This window comes from Microplitis mediator, chromosome 5, assembly GCF_029852145.1.
Source record: "Microplitis mediator isolate UGA2020A chromosome 5, iyMicMedi2.1, whole genome shotgun sequence".
NCBI classification, from domain to species: Eukaryota; Metazoa; Arthropoda; class Insecta; order Hymenoptera; family Braconidae; genus Microplitis; species Microplitis mediator.
Window position 1 is genome coordinate 13,131,643 of NC_079973.1, and position 21,081 is coordinate 13,152,723.

General features: G+C 30.3%; 1 long non-coding RNA gene across 1 annotated transcript; it reads right to left on the bottom strand.

The window, feature by feature from the left end:
• Positions 1-7,906: 7,906 nt before the first annotated feature.
• On the bottom strand, positions 7,907-21,081 carry LOC130667408 (uncharacterized). The gene is made up of 3 exons (XR_008989838.1): positions 20,996-21,081; positions 10,967-11,529; positions 7,907-8,136 (listed from the first exon to the last, which is right to left on the bottom strand). It is a non-coding gene; the product is annotated as an uncharacterized LOC130667408 (long non-coding RNA).

Sequence of the window (21,081 nt, forward strand, 5' to 3'; positions counted from 1 at the left end):
AAAGTGTTAAAAATTTAACACTCGCTCTTTCTAACACTTTGACGATTCGTTTTTTACACAGGGAAAAAAAATAACTGTTGCTGCAATAGGACATGGCCCTGTAGCAGCTACAGGACTTAGTTTTGTTGCAGCAACAGCTGTCAGGACTATTCCTATGATTGTAACAGGACTAGCTCTGTAGCAGCTACAGGACTTAGTTTTGTTGCAGCAACAGCGGTCAGGACTATTCCTATGATTGTAACAGGACTAGCTCTGTAGCAGCTACAGGACTTAGTTTTGTTGCAGCAACAGCGGTCAGGACTATTCCTATGATTGTAACAGGACTGGCCCTGTAGCTGCAACAGGAAAGTCCTGTAGTATTTACAAGATCATTCCTGTTGCAGCCACAGGAATAACCTGTAGCTGCAACGGGACTGATCTTGTAGCTGTAACAGGAATAATTCTGTTGCAGCTACAGAATTAATAGTCTTGTAGCTGCGACAGGATTATTCCTGTGGCTGCAACAGGAGTGGACCTGTTGCTGCAACAGGACTGATCTTGTGAATTCTACAGGACTTTCTTGTTGCAATCATAGGAATAGTCCTTTTGCTGCAACAGAACTAAGTCCTGTAACTGCAACAGGCCCACTCCTGTTGCAGCCACAGGAATAATCCTGTCGCAGCTACAAGACTGATTTTGTAGCTGTGACAGGAAGATCCTGTTGCAGCAACATTTCTTTTTTTTCCGTGCAGTGTAAAATTTTTGTTGATGCCTCATAGATGAATAATTAATAAGCATAACTGTTATTAATATAAATAAAATGTGACAAATCGGTTTAGTTTGAAAAGGAAATTCTCGTGACACATTCGTTTTTATTAGTTGTGCGTACGGTCACGAATCTCAGGTGAGTATCTCACTAAATACGGAAAGTCGGCAAGTACTGCTCCGTATACGAGGCATTGACCCTCGTTCTTTTATACACTCATCCATTACATCGCTCATATAGATTGTACTATGATGTATACACTGATATACATGAGCCATGAGTTGTCTTTTTCTTTTAGCTCACTTAATTCTTAGCGTAACTTCTTATATATACATACGCCAACTAAAATCAAAAGATATTCGTAAACAAATTTGTCTCTAGCGGTACTGTATCAGATACCGTTAAATGTGGGCTGTGGTATTCTTACGTAATATTCCTCCCAATCTATAGTTTTTTAGCCCGAATTCTAACGGAATAACGATATCAAGAGTTAATCAAAAGTTAAACTTTTTTTTGGGATCTTTTAATTTCTTTTTCTTTCAAAATTAGCCAATCGAAATAAATATACATAAATTTATATTTGTTTTTTCTTTTTCCTTTTAAAGTTCAATGAATGATATAAAAATGAGCTGGAAGACTGACGATAGAAGTCATTGACACTAGAAAATAAAAAACACTTAGAGAGTCGGGGAAATTAATGTTGGGTGAGCGTGGATTCATCCCCATATAATAGCAAATGTCTGATACAGTGAAGGCTATACAACGAAAGCGGGGGTCTTCTCTGTATACACTCACTGCAACTTGATGTGGACTTAGTTGGGAACGTGAAAGGCCTAGTTCGAAGATAGAACGTTTTATTTGCAACGGCACTAGGTCACGCACTGCAGTTCCTGGATATATAGACACGCATTTATTTATATATACATGAATATGTGTAAGTTAATATGTATATATCTATATATATATTGACAATCCATCATGGATTATATTCATCAATGACACAAGAGTTAATTCATTAAATTTATTCATTGCATTGTTCAATTATTAATGAACTGTTCTCATTTTAATTTAAACAATCTATTTGTAGTACAATTATTGGCTTATCAGTGCTAGTGACGTCGCTTTAAGACTCAAGACAAATAATTATTTATTTTTCTTTGTTATCATCAGGGACAAGATTTTCGCCTTAATTTTGAAATGAATGGTTCAAATTTTTGATATTCTGGCGAAAATATTGGTCTTATAAAAAAAGTTTTCAAACAAAAGTTGTAGGAAATTTAATTTTCGAAAAAAATGTATCTCATGATTTTCTTATACGACCAATATTTTTACCGTAATTCCAAAATTAAAATTCATAATGAACGATTCAAAATTTGATTAATTATGAAAATCTTGAGTTTTAAATTACGGCTTCCTTATTAGTCCTGAGAAAAAATGATAAGAGACATTTTTTTAGAAAATTGAATTTTGAACAACTTTTACTTCAAAAACTTTTCTATACGACCAATCTTTTCGCCGTAATATCAAAAATTTGACATCATCAATTATTAATTGTTACATTTTTAAATTAAGAAAAAAATTCTGGCCTTAGTTATCATGCTTGTTTTTTAATGTATATCAAATAAGTAAATCAAGAAATCTGGGCTATCCTGAATTGCAAGCAGATTTTGTTTCTTTTTCCTTTTGGTTCAAATTTTTTATTTTACTAAAAATCCGCTTGGTTTTTTTATTACGAAAAAAAAAATGAAAAATAGAGCTATAAATACAATTCGCAGCTTATTTGTAAACAAAGATGTTAGCGCAATGATGCAACAATATATGAGGCACAGAAAGGTCACTTGTAACAAGGTCATTTTAATGTCATAGATTACGTCGGTATCTGAGATCTATCGAAAACTTGTATCTTGATGTGTCATCTTGGCAATAATGACTGACAATGATGCTAAATTAGGACAATTTTTTAGACTTCTAATTAACAGTTTAGAGAGTAGATTAGAAGGCGATTTTATGTTTAATTTTATAACAGGGAAAATTGCAAATGAATCCAAAAGACGTAAAAATAACTGGGCCAATAGTTTGTAAAGTAACAAAATAGTCCTGAAAATTAAGGGGGACCACTAGTGTGAAATTTGGAAAAATCAATTCATTTTTTTTTTTGTATACTTCGATAGTCAATATTACATACACTGTAAAAAGAGCGGTGTTAAAAATGGACTCGTTTTAACTCCGCCCGGTGTAAAAATGAAATTACACCAGTGTAGGAGGAGTAATACCCCGGTGTTAAAAATACCGGTGTTAAAGCGGGGTAACCGGTGTAAAAGCGGGGTAACAGGTGTAAAAGTGGAGTATTGTCGGTGTAAAAGCGGGGTAAATTGCGTCCGCTTGGAGTATTAACTTTAAAGATTATAAAACACAAAAAATGTCAGTTCTTTATGAAAATTAATAAAAAATATCATTTATCAACAAGTACAGTGATCGAGTAAGTAAAAATATTCACAAAATAAAATATTTTAACACCGGTAAAGAATATCTACACCGGCGGCGGCGTTATTCTAACACCGGTACAGAATATTTAGACCGGTGGCGGCGTTATTTTTACACCGCTTTCGGGGGTAAATTTAACACCGATAATTTTAAAACCTACACCGCTTGGACTTACCCCGGTGATTTTTTACAGTGTATCAAAATATTACAATATTACAATATATATTAAATAATTTTTTTCAGCTTAATAACAAGAATTAAAAAAATCAATTTAGGAAATTGAATTTTGTGCTGCAAAGTATTAACATCTTTTTGCATCATTCAATTTATTTCCTAATTAATTATGTCAAGGTTTGTAATTTTATTTTATTTTCATGGGATTGAGTTGCGAGATTCTTCGCCATAATTTAGTAAAGTCTGGTTGCTAATTCCGATTCAAAATTTTGTCGTTATGAAACATTTACATATACATAACATGCATTCGTAATTTTAAAAATAATTGAAGTAGCTCTCTAGAATCTCAAAATGTCGACTTCTGATGAGAACTCGATTTTAAAAAATTAGACTGAAAATGAAAACTTGCTTAGGGGGGACCAGTAGTGTCAAATTTTGAAGAATTCAATTTAGTTTTTTGTTTGCATACTTCGATAGTCTATACCTTCAAAAATAACACTACAATTTCTAGTCCATATCCCGAATAGTTTTTTTGAGTTACAGTCATCTGGAGAGCAGCTGATTGGTTCTCAAAAATACATTTTTCAAAATTACTGCATCTATGACTCGAAGACAAATCATCCGATCGACTTGATTTGAATTGCAATTTCTTTTATATATGTTTTTTTGTACCATGAACCTCCAGTTTTGCGATCGAATCAAAAATGTAATTTTGGCAGACCAAAAATCACCCAATTTTCGCGTGAAATTTGAAATCTTTTTTAAAAACTCCGCCATTTTGTTAAATTTCAATTTTTTTTTAGCCCGGGGGTCATGGTAATGGAAATACCTTCTAGTTTAATAAACTTTTTGGATTTTTTTATTTCATCACTGTGAAGGTCGCTATCACTACAGTTGGGGAACTTTTTTTTTGGAGCGTTGGAAGATTGTGAATAACTCACTGAATTTTGAATTTTTTGGTCCAAAAATTTTATCTTGTATTCATTATATATCCACAAATATATCCTTGAAAGATTAAAATATTCCATGCAGTAGTTTTCTTAAAAAAAATTCTCAAAAATCACCGTTTTTTCAAGTGGTCAAGTGGTTCCCCTTAAGATGAAGAAAAATGAAATGAATTTTATTTCTTTGCTTTGTAAACATTTAAAACAAATATATGAAAAAAATGCATATGGTTTGAGAAATAGAAAAATGATGAATAAACTCTAATTGCTAATAAAATAATGGAGTAAAATTGCTTTAATGTTTTTTAAATTTTAAATCATTAAGATAATAAGTATACAAAATTTTGCCTCGTCTCCAATTTCGAAAAAAAAAAAGTTTGACTGGGGTTTGGCTATTAAAAAAAATAAATGAATAACTTAAAACAATGTGTCATAAATTGTCTTCTTTATAATGACAAGATAAAGGTGTCTTTTATAACTTTAATATTACATATACGTGTTATCCAAAATAAACGCAAACCTCTACTCATTCGAATAAAAAAAAGTTAGCCAGAGATTTGCTTGAACGCGAGGACTATAATATTTTCAAGGACAACGAGCTAAGGGCTGCCGTGAAATCTTCTGGCAACTTATAACAAAAAGTTTTTAAGTGAAAGGTAAAAAAAACTATATACACGTGTGCCAGAGACGTTTTGGGTATCGGAATATTGATGCAATAAAAGATTTAGCTGAAGCTGAAGAGAGCTGTTTGGCAAGAGGAATAACAGTTAAGGACTGAAACAAAATTTCATGTTAACGCTTGTGAGCACTGTATTATTTAAAAAAAAATTTTTCGAATAAATTTAATATCAAAATTAGGGAATCAGAAATATGTTATTTATAAATTTTAACAAAGTTTTTTCAAATAAATTATCACGAAAATTACTTGAAAATAGTTTTTTTTTCGATAAGTAAGACCTCTATTACATGTATAATAATCTATATTATTAAAAGAATAAGGAAAATTTCGTTCCCGCCGTATCTATTCGATAGAATTAGTTAATGTTATTGAAATTGGTATCATTAGATAGGTCTTGACTTGAATTTGTGCCTTTTCATAGTTTAAACTCTTTTTAATTCCCAACTATTGAGACAAATAGATTTATCTATATTATTCGAATTACATTTAAATTACGCGGGGAAAAAGACGATCGTATTTGAATCGTTTATTTGAGAAACGCCATAAGTCATGTTTTTTACGAAATTGGGTTTTTTGCGTTTTTAGGTTCTTTGGATGTCCCTCCATAGAAATCAATTAAAATATGCATTAAATCAGCGTTAAAAAAAAAATTAACGGACTGACAGCAATTTCATTTAATTGAGAAACCCCATAAGTAAATGACTCAAATAAACATATGCAGTTTCAGTTTCACAGAAATAATTTTTTTTTTTATTTAAAATTCGCGCTTTTCTGGGAAATTAATTTCAAATGATGTTTTATTGTTGACTGTTATATGACTAATTAAAATATTTTAATTAATTATAATTTTTTGTGATTTCTGAGTTTCAGTGTTCGAAATACATATTTAATACTTCATTTTATTAGTGTAATAAATGATTTGAGTGGAAACATCTAAAAAAACAATGATTTTATGACTTTTTTTCCGTTTGGTTGAGAAACCCCATAAGTCAATCAACTTTAAATAATTTTTTTAAGTACACGGAAAAAAATTCACTGTTGCAGCAACAGGATTTTCCTGCAGCTGCAACAGAAGACAACCATGTTGCAGCAACAGGATTAATACTGTTGTTGCGAGTTAATAGTAAAATATTTACACAGTAAAAAATTTTGTGTCATTGCGTCAAAAAACTTAGTGTTAAAAATTTTTGTGTTACATATTTAACACTTTTTTATGTTGATTCAACAGAATAAATGTTAAATGTACACATAAAAGTGTTAAATATTTAACACAAAAATTTTTAACGCTAAGTTTTTTGACGCAATGACACAAAATTTTTTACTGTGTAAATATTTTACTATTAACTCGCAACAACAGTATTAATCCTGTTGCTGCAACATGGCTATCTCCTGTTGCAGCTGCAGGAAAATCCTGTTGCAGCAACAGTAAATTTTTTTCCGTGTAGTTTCAGTTAAAAAATTAAATTTTTCTTGTTGGAATCTGTTTCAGGGACGCTAACATTATTGTATTCAATTATTTATTTATTATTTATATGTCAAGTTTTTCCAAAAAAAATGTTTTTTGTGTTTTCTGAAAAATTTTATTTTCTTGACTTATGGGGTTTCTCAATTAAATGATTCATTTATTTTCTTTAGATAATAAATTAATACTTTAATTATTCTGTCACTAAATATGACTGAATGTCACTAAATACAAGCTATATTATTTATATCGCGTTACTTCCCATACAGGAACTGCCAGAGTTGAACAACGGGCCCCTACTTGGCCCAGCACTGGGGAACCTAGCTTTGGCACACCTATATTGGCCCAGGCTTGGGCCAGAACTGGGTAACTTAGCCTTGGCCATCCAATGGCAAGCCAGACTTGGGCCAAGGTAGGATTACCCAAGTTTGGATATACCTATGGTTTATATAAGTAGATCATATAAATGTACCAGTTCAACGTTAGTAGGTTCGTCCAGTAGCTACCGTTCGGACCCAGTAATCAGAAGGACAGCAGTTCGCGCCCAGAGTCCAGCAGAATTTCCACCTAGTTTTTATCACATCATTTACCTCCCTTAGATAATTAAAACGTTAATGATCATGAATTCTACGAGGTTAATAATAATAAACGTTTTTTAATTAAATTTATTCGTTTCCTGGAAGCCTGGGCCAGGTCTGGTAACCAAGCATGGGTCAGGTCTGGCAACCAGGCTTGGCCCGAGATTATCATTCCAGGCTTCTACCAAGGCTGGGCCAAGACTGGCTTACAAGCCTGGTCCAAGGTTCTACAAAGTTGGGCCAAGTCTGGGCCAAGCCTCGGCCCGTGGTACTTTCCTCTCTGGGTTATTCCAAAATGACAGATTTTTATACTCCCTTTTGGTTTTAAGAAGCTTATCAAAGCCAAAAAAGTGTGCATACAAAAAAAAGGATTCATTGACACAAAAAATTTTTACCCGCCTAAAAAAAATTTTGACTTACCCCAAGAAATTTTTTGCATTGTGAATTAAAAACAAAAATTTATTTAGAACTAGAAAAAATTACTCGGTGCAAGGAAATATTTCTTGACCAAAAAAATCTTTTCTCGCCTCAAGACAATTTTTGTATTTAATCGATAATGCATAAAATTTCTTGGTGCAAATTAAAATTTTGTTGCGGCAAGAAATCCTTTTTTTCTGCGTATTTTATAAATTCAGTAGTGAAATTTGGGCAGTCACGTAGTGACTGCAGGTTGCTCGCTTTTATTAAATTATTTTTTATATATGACATAATAAATTAATTTATGATGATTAGATAAATAAAGTATGGTTAGATAAATTAATAAATGATTGATTAAATTTTAATAGATAATATGACATTGATAGTATGATAGTATAACGTTGTGAACAATAATAACGGGTTTGACTTTCCATTTACTTTGTTTACATGTACACGACTTGTAACTTGTATTCTTATATCCTTGTGATTAGGCCACCGGTCAAGTCTTGAGACTTGAGACGTAATACAAAAGTCATGTGAACATACTGCTTCGGTATCAATGTTGGTTCACTAGTTAACGGTAATGTCACGTCATTTGTTTGTCCTAATTGCGTTTAGAAAACTTTTCCAGTTGTCATCACTGATGAAAGTGTCTACTATGATAATTGATATTAATTATCAATTTGGGGAATAAGTACCGTTTTTGGCCAGTTTTGGACACTTTGAAAATTTGAATAAAACAATTTGCAACAGAACCAATAAAATAATTCATTGTACAAAGATACTTTTGTCACACTGTTACAATGGAACCTTTATTTGATACTTTTTCATTAATTAAAATAAAGCATTAAATGTCAAAAAATAGAGCAATAGCCACAAATCATACTCATATATAATGTTAATTGATTAAATAATGAGTTAGGTGTTATTCAAAAACAAATTATCAACAGCATTTCTGAGTGCTGATAACAATTAATGAAAGTTTACGCAATTTCTCTGTTCCAGTGGTATATACCATCATCATAAGAAATTAACTCTTATCATAAATTCACTTTTTGTTTTGTTTTTATTAAAAAAAACAAAAATGATTTAAATACTAAGCAGTAAAAAATATTGTGTTAAATCAACATGATTTGTGTGTTAGAAATGGTCCGTAAAAATCGTCTATGTTATTTCTTATTTGTGTTAAAATTAAAACACAAAATTCGGGTAAAACGATAAGTAAATTGAACACTTTTGAAATTTCAGAGGCAATACAAAAAAAATTGATAACTGTTACATTTTATTTTTTTACCGTGGATATTAACTAAAAATAATTTAGGGGAGGGAGGAGCGAAACGAGGTACTTAAGGAAATACCAAGTTTTCGAGGACTCAAATACGCTACTTTTTTTTTTTAATGATATTCAGAGTAACTAGAAAAAATTTTCAGTTACCGTTAAAAAAAAAAATTTTTCATTTTTGCGGGCAAAATGGGGTACCCCCTAAAAATGGTAAAAAAAAATATTTCTTGATTTTAAATGAATTTGATTAAGTTGATTTTTTTTGTAAGTAATTTACATGAAGAAAAAATATATTTTACATGATTATTGAATACAAAAGAACAAAAATAAACTTTTAATAGTTTTTATCATAAAACAAAAGTCATTAATATTTTGCTGCTGGCAATTGATTTTTGAAAAAGTTTAACAAAAAAAATTCAACATGATGCTCAATTATATTTACAAGAGTGATTTCGAAATTTTTAAAAACCACTGAAAATATAAAATTTTTTTTCATAAAATTCTAGGGGTACCCTGTTTTGCCTACCCTACCCCTTTTACCCCCCCCCCCCTTCCTCTATATATTATTTGGGGGTTATCAAAAGTGATATAACAATTATTATTCAACACTGAACTATTTTTTTACAGTATCACAGTAAAAAAGGATTCGTCAAAATCAACACATATCGTGTGTAAAACGAACATTTTGTACTTATTTAAATGTTGTTTTAACATGTTGTGAGTGTTAAAAAATTTTACACACGTATAAGTTGAAAGTATAAAATTTTCTAAGAATTCTTTTGTGATGGTAGAGATTATTTTTAACATATTTTATGTGTTGATTTAACAGTAACATATAAAAAGTGTTACTTTCGAACAAAATAACATTTTTGTGTGATAAAAAATCAATCTATTACGACAGTTCAAACCAAATAAATACTGTGTGTTAAATTGACACCCAAAAGTAATAAAAATTAAAAACTCAGAATTTTAACACACCCTTTTTTTACAGTTTGACGACTCGTTTTTTAGGGGAGAGGGAGGCAGAGTGGGCCCTCTAAAAATTTCGGGTTTGATATTTTTTATTCATTACACGTGTGATATTTGCAAATAACTATGAAATAATTGTATTTTAATAATATAAAAGTCATTTTAATAGTCTGCTGCGGTAAAACTTTAAAACGTAATTTTATTACCTTAAACTTTCTTAATAAATTATATTTAATGAACAGTTTTGGTAGTCTATTTTAGCCCTCATTATATAAGAAATCTCGATAAGCTTATTATTATTATTATCCGTCCGAATTTATTGGCGTATAGAAAATTTTGAGAGGCCCACTTTGCCCCCATATTTTTTGAAATTTTGAAAATTTCAAGGGGCCCATTTTGCTCCCTCCCCCCCCCCCCCTACTGTGTAAATAATGTTTTTATTAGAGTCAAAATTTAAAAAAAATCACGTAATATTTGATAGGAGATGTAAATAGTAAATCCATTAGTTTTTTTGAAAAATTACAAATTTTTATCTATCGAAAAAATCATTTTTACATTGAATAAAATAAATATGACTAAATCTTTTTGATTAGTATAATAAATTCAGCTTCTCGTAAATGGTAAGTTTACTTTATTAATATTAAAAATTTTTAAGTTAAATTGACATTATAAAATGTCAATTTCACTTTTAATTGTGTAATAATTTTTCCGTGACTATCGATTAAGTTTTTAACATAAATTTTGTGTTAATTTTAAAGTCACACTTAATAATTTCGATTTATGTGACAGGTAACATTTTTAAAGTGTTAAATAGTAGATTGATTTAAAATTTTTAAGTAATACAGTGATATTTAAAACAAAAAATTTAACACGGACCGTTTTTAACACGTATACGGAATATTCTTTATTGTGTACTATTAAATTTAGTTAAAAATAGAATCAGTAATAAGAGTAATCTAGAAATCTCAATCATTTGTCAGACAGACACGCAATATTTTCGATAAAGAGATATATGTAATTATGAAAACATATATTTAAATATTGATATTAGCAAATGATGATGTTTGATGATAAGAAAATAAGAAATAATAATAAAAAGTGAGCCTTTTGAGTAAAATTTTTGCATCAATTGTAGATGTAGAAACCAGGTACGCAAGAAGCCGTATAGAAAATAGCGGAGAAAGAGGAAGCGAGCAGTGAACCCGGGGATCCAGAACAACAAAACTGTTTACCGTGATACTTTCGTTCAATCACGTTCTCGAATACTGACGATGAAACTATATAAAATTAAATAAACAAAGTTATTATATTTTATTTATAACATTATCACACTATTTTATAATTATCATTAGAGTGAGATTTTGATATTTAATTTTAGTTTAATTTCTGAAGTCTCAAATTACAGTAAAAATAAATTTTAAATTTGAATTGTAAACACTTGAAATTTCTTATAAATTTAAATGAATTATCATTTTTACCGCAAAATTTTTTCTATCGTTACTGATAAGTTCGGTACTTTGTCTTGACAGATGAAGAAACCAAAAAGATGTCTATTGACTTACATCCGCAGAGTCGTCATCGCGTGATTTACGTCTTCGTGTTATGAAGGTGAAGATGACGATGATATGTATAGTATGTACATACACCTGTATAAACATATATGTATTATATGCGGTACGCAAGCAAGGTTCATCGTTCCGCGAGTTCAACTTTCTCATTCATAATAAAAGCCTCCGACTCTTATGGGTTAAGGCTACGCTGTCATTGAACTACATTCCCATGTTCTATCACCACCCTGAAACAAAAAAAAATAATAATTACAGAATAATATATGTTATAAAAAAAAAAAACTTTTAATTAATGTTTTATATAAATTTTCACGCCTTTCAGAAATAGCGATAAGTGGAACTGTTATACAAAAACAAATGTATATACATTAAGGTGGTCGTTGAAAATTAAATTTTCTCAGATGCCCATAAAAAACTTCTTTTTAGCGAAAAAATAAGTGGGGAATTTGTTTTTTTCTTTTTAAGTACAAAGAACTCGAGCCTCAGGACGATCGGAGTTCATTTTTGGATACAGTTGAGGTTTTTTTTAAATATCTCATGAAATATACAGATTAAAGGAAAAAATTATAGAGACAATTTTGTAGGAAATTAAATTTTTGACAAAAAAGGTCATGTTCATTTTTTTTATAAAATGTGTATTTACAAAGATATTTTGAAAAAACTCTTTCAGATCTTATCAATTTAGCATTTATCCCGACTAGAATTTTTCATAAGAGCCTGACGAGGTCCTTATAGGGTTAACCTTATTTCAAATAAGGTCCCGATCAGGGTATCCTGACGAGGACCCTGATATGGATGTAACGCTTAAGACCCATGAGGTCCTTATCGGGATTGCCTTATCAGGACCTTACCAGGATATCCTCATAAAATCCTTATCAGGTCCTTACCAGGATATCCTCATCAAATCCTTATCAGGATTGTCTTATTAGTCATTATTTAAAAAAAAATAATAAATTGCAAAAAAAATAAGAGAATTATAATTCGATCGAGAATTTTATCTATTGTATTGAGAGCATTAATTAGAGGAAGTAAACATTTTTTTTATTGATGAAAAAATCCCGATGACTGCTGGACTCGAACCTGCACCCTTCTAATTCAAAGTCCTCGATGCTATTCACTGCGCTGACATTCACATGTGATCTTGAAAGTGTAAATATAATATTCATTATGATGTTAAAGAATAACTGATGAAGAAGTAAAAAATCTATGCTGCAATGATTGTCGTGATTTTTATATAATATTCTTTTGTACTTTGTTTAATTCTTAGCCTGTAAATGAAATATTCAAAGGGATGGGATCTTTTTTTTGAATAAGGATATCCTGACGAGGGCCTGACAAGGAACTTGTCAGGTTTGCTCTAATAAGGCAAACCTTACATTAACCTAATAAGGTCCTTATGGTACTTCAGGCAAATCAGGAAGAAATTCTAGTCGGGTAAAGGATTACGAATGTTAATAATGTTTTTCCTTAAATATAAACAATTTTGTAACTCGTAACATATCAATCATTAATACTTGTTATAGTTTCTATATATTTAAAAAAATATTATTCTCAACATTTGTAACCCTTAAGACGCTCAATTCATAAGATCTAAAAAAGTTTTTTTAAAATATCTTTGTAAGTACACATTTTATAAAAAAAATTGACACGACCTTTTTTGTCAAGAATTTAATTTCCTACAAAAATACTTGTATAACTTTTTCCTCTAATCTGCATATTTCATGAGATATTTAAAAAAAACCTTAACTGAATCGAAAAATGAACTTTGATCGTCCTGAGTAGGGATGTGCGAATATCATTCGAATTGAATCGAATATTCGACTAATTCGAATTATTCAAATAATTCAGATAATTGTCTTGTGCTCTTAAATTAATCGATTTCGATGGAAAAGTTGTTTTGGTCGGGTGTATTCGACTCAATTTGAATATTGTTTTCATAGAACTCCTCGGGTCAAAAATAAAACCTGACTCAGGCTCACTTCGCCTTATTTTCTTTTGAAGTTATCGATTTGCCGACGATTTTTCGATAAGATCTCGACTTTCGACTTAAATTAAATTTTTTTAACTTTTTGAATTTTTTCATCTTAGTTTCGACTTATTTCAACTTATTTGTATTTTTTAGTCTTAGTTTGAACTTATTCGTCTTTACTTCGAGCACAATAGTCATTCACCTTACTTTTGACTTGCTAAACCAAGTCGAAAAAAAGTTATTTATTCGCCTTACTTTTACCTTAATATATAAAAATTATTTCACCTTAGTTTTTACTTTTTCGCCTTGTAATTTAAGTCGAATAAGTCTAAACCAAGTCAATTTCGACTTGATCTTGACTTTTTCGTCTTAAATTTTAAGTTGAATAAGTCTTAACCAAGTCAATTTCGACTTGTTTTCAACTTTTTTGTCTTAAATTGTGACTAAGTAAGCCAGTTAAGTCTAAACCAAGGCGAAAACTCAATGTATTTCATATCTACGTAAAAGAAAGTCGAGTTTGTCTTGTGAAAAACAGCTCCAAATTTCGACTTGGTAAACCAAGTCTGAATCAAGTTTTATTTTTGACCCGGGTCATTACTAAAATAATAAAGATTTTATTGTAAAAAAGTGTCATCCGGTCATATCCGGAATGAAAAAGTAAGTTTCGTATTTTGATTCGAAAATTCTACATAAATTAAATAAAACATGCTACACGGCAAAATGTTTTTTAATTTTCCATGTCAGACATTCTACAAGATCTCTTAGAAATTCGATTTTCGAAAATCGGACCGAAACCAATAACTTCTCGAATTTTTGAAAATTTACAATTCTCTTAGTGGGAAGTCAAAAATTTTGATAATTACGACGAATACGAATTCTTCTTTAATTTAATAATTAGTTTTTTATTTGGTTTGAATTCAGATTATTCGAACTATTCGATTCGATTCGAGACGAATAATTCGTAAATTCGAATATTCGCACACCCCTAGTTCTGAGGCACGTGCTCTTTTCACAAAAAGAAAGAACCAAATTTCCCATTTATTTTTTCACTAAAAAGAAGCTTTTTATGGGGCGCCTGAAAAAATTTAATTTTTAACGTCCACTCTAATATATACATGAAAATAATAATATCATCAGGAAAAGTATAGGAAGGGAGAAGGGGGATAATCAAAAAAATATTAGATGTGAAGTAAAATGAGTTCCCTAAAAAAATTATAAACTATCCTACAATTGTTTATAATCTTGAGTTTAAATTTAATTTTTTGTTTTCATAATAAAAATAATTTTGTCATGAAAATAAGTATCAAAAAACGTAATTATAAAATTGACTTCTAATTATGATTTGAGAAAATTTTTATAGCTAATTTTACATCTACACTATTTTGGGTGGCCTAAATTACCTCATGACGTCTATGTTGTGGCTACGTGAAGCTTGAAAAAAATTTCTGGAGGCCCGTTTTGTTATTTACCTCTCTCTCCTAATATACTTTAGAAGATAATCATCAATCTTGTTACGAAGTCCAGTACGAATGAACATAATTTATCATTAGAAATGAACAATAATAACAGGCGTTAAATAAAATTATAAACAGAAATCACAAAATTACTTTTACGAAAAGTAATTACGGACGTTTTGAATTTTACGTTACTTCCAATAGTTAACGGATTAAGAATACGGGAATAAAAAAGTGCATATCATTGTTTTTTATTTTTTTATTTACAACCGTAAGAGAGTTGTGTAATAAAGATAATATTGAGGATGTTTGTCTGGAGAACAAGTAGTCCTAAAGAATAAATTATATTTAGAACTCAAAGTTAAGTCAAGCACATAAATGTTTGTATATTTATGTATATTGAGAATTACGTTGTTGTTAAAGACTAATATGGCTTTCATCCCTATATCCAGTTTCTCTTTTATGGATCCTGACAAGTAAAACAGCTCAGACCTGTCCTTACTTCTTTAACAAGTCAAGGACGTTTTACAGCTGTATTAAAGCTGTCAAACATTATTCATTAAACAATAAATTTATTTTCAATATGTAATTTATACTTGTATTCAAACATACATTTATATATACATATATATTAGGGGAAGGGGAGGGGGGGACAGCGGGGTACTCAAGAAAATACTAAGGTTTCGAGGACTCAAATACGCTAAATCTTCTTGTTTTTAATGATATTCAAAGTAAATAAACAAAAATTTCAGTTGCCGTTGAAACAAAATTTTTTACTTTTGCGGGCGAAATTGGGTACCCCCCCAAAAAAAGGTAGAGAAAAAAAATTTCTGCATATTAAATAAAATTGAATAAATTAAATTTTTTTGTAAGTAATTTACATTAAGAAAAATTAAATTTTACACAAATATTGGATGCAAAGGAAGAAAAATAAATTTTTATTGGTTTTTATCATAAAACAAAAGCCATTAACATTTTTCGGCTGACACTCGATTTTTGAAAAAGTTTAACAAAAAATATTCAAAATAATGCTCAATTATATTTATAAAAGTGATTTTGGAAAGTTTAAAAAACATTTAAAAAATAGAAATTTTTTAAATAAAATTTTGGGGGTACCCCGTTTTGCCTACCCTACCCCTTCCCCTACACGGAAAAAATTTACTGTTGCTGCAACAGAAGGCAGTCATGTTGCAGCAACAGGAAAACATCCTGTTGCAGCAACAAGATTTTCCTACAGCTGCAACAGGAGGCAGTCATGTTGTAGCAACAGGATTTTCCTGCAGTTGCAACAGGAGGCAGTCATGTTGCAGCAACAGAAAAAAATCCTGTTGCAGCAACAAGATTTTCCTGCAGCTGCAACAGGAGGCAGCCATGTTGCAGCAACAAGATTTTCCTACAGCTGCAACAGGAGGCAGCCATGTTGTAGCAACAGGATTTTCCTGCAGTTGCAACAGGAGGCAGCCATGTTGTAGCAACAAGATTTTCCTGCAGCTGCAACAGGAGGCAGCCATGTTGCAGCAACAGGATTTTCTTGCAGTTGCAACAGGAAAAATTCCTGTTGCAGCCACAGGATTAATACTGTTTTTGCGACTTAATAGTAAAATATCGTTACACAGTAAAAAATTTTGTGTCATTGCGTCAAAAAACTTAGTGTTACAAATTTTTGTGTTAAATATTTAACCTTTATTCTGTTAAATCAACACAAAAAAGTGTTAAATATTTAACACTAAGTTTTTCGACGCAATGACGCAAAATTTTTGCATTATTAAATGAAAACGAAAATTTTCTTAGGACTAAAAATTTTTTCTTGCCCCAAATATTTTTTTTCTTGACTCAAGAAAATTTTTTCTCGTCCCAAGAAAATGTTCGTTTTCAATTCATGCGAAAAATTTCTTAGGACAAATAAAAATTTTCTTGACGTGAGTAAAAGTTTTTTGCGCCAAGAAATTTTTTTTTTCTGTGTAGATTCGTGTCTGAGCTCTATTTACTTTTGACAGGAATTTGAATTATTGAAAGAAATTTTACAATTTTTAAGTCATTCAGAAAAAAATTTTGGAATTATTTGAAAATTTACGAGTAGTTCGATTCGATTCGATATTAATTCGTAAGTTCGAACTATTTGCACACCCTTATATGTGTATTAATTTAAGTAGAAAAAAAAATATTTAAACGATAATAAGTTTATTTTTATCCTTAACATTATTTATAAATAAATTCATAACTTTATCTATCTGCACTTGAAAGTGTTAATGCAATATAGCGGAAGTATATAAAACCTTCACCATGGACTACTTCCACAACTCTGTGGTAACTGACCTTCGTTTCGTGGTGAGAATGCACTGCTGTCAAGAACTATTACCAGCCAGCCATGCAACTCTGTTTCCTATACAAATACAATACCCGCATAATACCGTATTTTTTTCTTAATGAACTTTTTTTTATGTTGTGAGTTATAATTATCTAATATACATTTTACAATTTATTTTGTAAAAACTTTTTTTATTTATCAATGAAAAAAAAAGTTTTTTCAACAATAATAATTTTTACTATACTCCAGTAAATTCTTATGTTGAATTTTCAAAATTTTCATTGGAAAAATTAAGTAACAAATCGAATTACGGTCTTAATTACTTTGACTGGAATACAATTTTAGTCATCATAAATATTTTTAATTTTAACCTTCCTGAAGATTACTATCGTAAAAACTCTAGTCTAAAATATATCTTTGCAAAAAATAAAAAAATACCAGCTACAATTAACATATTATGTTTCTTCTAAATTTCAAACTCGAAAAAAATCCAAAGCTCTTGAAATTTAATGAGAATTCACGAAATATAAATTATCCAACACTCTTGATTCTCAATCTTCAAGATCTTATATATATATCTACGTGATATTTATACGCATAGAACAAATTATAAGATTCCTCTACGCGTAAATTTATAATGTCTTTTACTACTCCAAGTCCCTTATAAATAGATGAAGTTTATTGAAATAATTGATTACTCGATATATTAAAATTCTGATCATGATTATGGTGGTTCTGTCCCTCGACCTTTGCCAAGCGAATAAATTCGACCTTCGATCTCTTCCAAGACAAACCGGGAAGTTAGTCAATAGTCAAACAGCCTTTTTCTTCTCTTTTATTTTCTTATTCTCTTCTTTACTCTTCTTAGCTTAAGCTTGTTCGTCTTGACTACTCGATGGCATCGACCTCGGTTGCAAACGTCCTCGGGCCACGTCTCGTCTATGAAAAAAAAAGCTAAGTAAAAATAAAAAACACAAGTGCGTGTACCTGCATCTATAGTCTATAAGTTCTAAAGTAGTCTTAGCTAGCATATAACTATATAGTTATAAATTTTGCCATGGTGAGGATTAGACGAGGCCGATAGAGGATGGTGCTCTCAATCAGGAAGACCTAAGAGTTTTAGATTCACGGTAAGATTGAGGCCCGCATAACATCAGACGTCGAGGACATGCTAGTTGGGTTGTGTAAGTGGTTAGGATGTAAAATGAATCACTGATGTGAAAGGTGTATATATATAATATAACAACACCTGTATGTATGGGTATAAAAGTCCATCCTTGATGGAGGTTACTCCGGGACATTGTCCTACATTTCCTTGGATATGAACTTGTATCTTCGTTGGACTCGTTGCATTCTCTTTCCTTCGTAAGTTCTTATGGCTGCCCGACACTAATATAATGTAAGAGTCGTGTCCCCTCCTCACCGTTCATTCGTGTCGAAGAAGAATGCCGCAGTTACTGTTTAGTTATCCTCTCTTTTCACTAGTTTTCTTTCCTCAATTCTCAATCCTCCTGATGATAATGATAACAGGATAATCCTTCACCATAATTCTTTATGGTTATATTATTTTATTACCCCTTTTTTTAACTACGTCTTTTATTGCTTCACCTTCTCTTTATCTTATCTTTCCCTTTTCCTTTTTTTTTATTTATTTATTTTTTGATAACGCGTATCATACAAAAGTTAAACAATTACATTTTTAATTGTTCATATTAAATAGTTTGTATATATTTTTTCAGGATCAAGTGCAATCTCTCAAGGCTTTTATCCACTTATTTTTTTTTTTAGATAATTTTTAGTTTTTGTAATTAAAATTTTCTTAGAAAGTTGTCAAAAAATTTGATAGTAATGAAATTTTTTTTCTTCTATAAGTGTAGTGTAGTTTTTTTGTAATTGATACTTGCAAATAGAAATGATGTATAATACATATATAGACTATCTTGAAAGTACATTCAACTTGCGTTGAATGACCTCGGACAATAATGTCCCGTGGATTTGGCAGACGTCGTTATATGCGGCAATAATTTATTTTTTATTTTTTGACACTTGAATAGGTTCAAAAAATCTTCGACTATAAAAATTTAATGATGGATATATTTTTATTACATTACGGTACAATGATGATATTTTAAAATTTACATCTATAATAGTAATGGTTGATCGGTTTTATAAAATATTCGTAACTTTGTCTCAAGGTCAAGTTCATTTTAAGCTTCAATGGATACCAGACTTCCTTAAATTTTTTTTCTTTTTTGGGTTGACTAGATTTTTTTAGTCTGATTTTATTGTCCACAGAAATACAGAAAAAAAATAACAGGTGCCGAAGGCAGAATTGAGGGGTTGAAAATTATTATATTTGTTAGCAGGTAAAGAAGTTCGTTGATACTATTCTATAAATTAAATCTTGTAAGCACGAGAAGACGCATCAAGTGAATAGTTACATAAGAAAGGTAAAGGATCTCTTCTGCTCTCCTTGGGCGATCCACATCCGCGATTATGCCACTTTCCATTGACCTCGCTTTATCTTTCTTGAAAGCCACGCGCACGCGCGATAGTATCAATCTCAATCACTGTTCTTACATATATAAATATATACATACATATAAAATTGGATAAAACATTGTTTTGAAATTTTTTTAATTTAATCATGACAATGCGCATTAAAAAAACGATCGTTAAAATAATTATGTAATTTTAACTGAAAATTGAATCAGCCGAAAAACAGATTTCGTTTGTAAAAAAAGTGCGCCAAGTATGCAGCGTAGTAAAAATTTATGAATTCAAAATACTGTCAAAAAACAAATTTTAATTTAGTCCTCAAAAGCCTCAATTCCTTTGATGTTTTATTTGCCGCCCAGAAAGTAACTCTGTTTCAGTACTCAAAATCCTCAATGAGAACTATGCTGCCCTGTCATGACAAAACGACGTATCTCAAAAATTATAGTTTCGAGAAAATAGCGTTTAAAGTTTCAACAGAATTTGAGTACAATTTAACAGAAAAATTAATTTCTGTTATGACAAAACGTTGTAACTCGAGATACGTTTTTTGTATTGTAACAAACTAATGCTTATTTTGATAAATAGACGAAATTGTTTTGACAAAACGCTGTGAAAATATACTTTTTTTTTCATTTCTTTTATACGCACATTTGATCAATATTATTGGCATAATTAATTAAATTAGTAAAATTTTGATGATACCCTATTATTAAGTGACACTAAATAAACCTTTTTAGCTTTGTTACGACAAAACAGCGTATCTCGAGAACCGTCGTTTTGTCAAAACAGGGCAGTTATGAGGTCTAAATGCGAGTAATTTATCGATTTTAAATTATAAGTAAGACCTCAAAATCCTCATCGAATGAAAAATTATACTTCGGAGTTTGAAAAATTTTAGGTAGAAAAGGGAGGGGAGAGAAAACGTCGAATGAGATTTTTGATCCAGATTATGTTATTCCATTTTAGTCCTCAAAGTGGTAAAATTGGTCGTACACTCAGAGAAAAATTGAGTTAATTTAACTATAAAATTATAGTGCAATAACGCTTCAACTTTTTAATCATAATTTCTACACAATGATTCGAAAAAAAAATGTCAAAAAAAATCGGAGAAAAAAAAAAAATTGCAACTTGTTTTTTTGTGATCGAAATTTTTTTTTTTACAGTTTTCGGAAATTTTTTTTTTTGTGTCTTTTCCTTGCATTTAGTGAGTAACTAACGCAAAATTTTTTCATTTTGATTACGATTACTCAATTAAAGGAACAAAACTTGTTCCTTTAATTGTTTTGCAAAACTTTGATCAATCCACCCCGAAAAATAGTTCTAAGATCAATTTAAAAATTTGCAGGGTTATTGGAGGTACATTAAGCTTGAAAAGTACCTGGCAACATTATTTTTTTTATCGATATTTACGAAGTAGCAATTGATTTACTGAAAAACCAAAAAAGTCCCTTTTTTGTACTCACTTCATATGGATGTTCAAAGGATAAAAAAAAATTTTTTTCATAAATCATGATGAAAGGGTCTTGTAGGGAATTTATTCAAGTTTTTA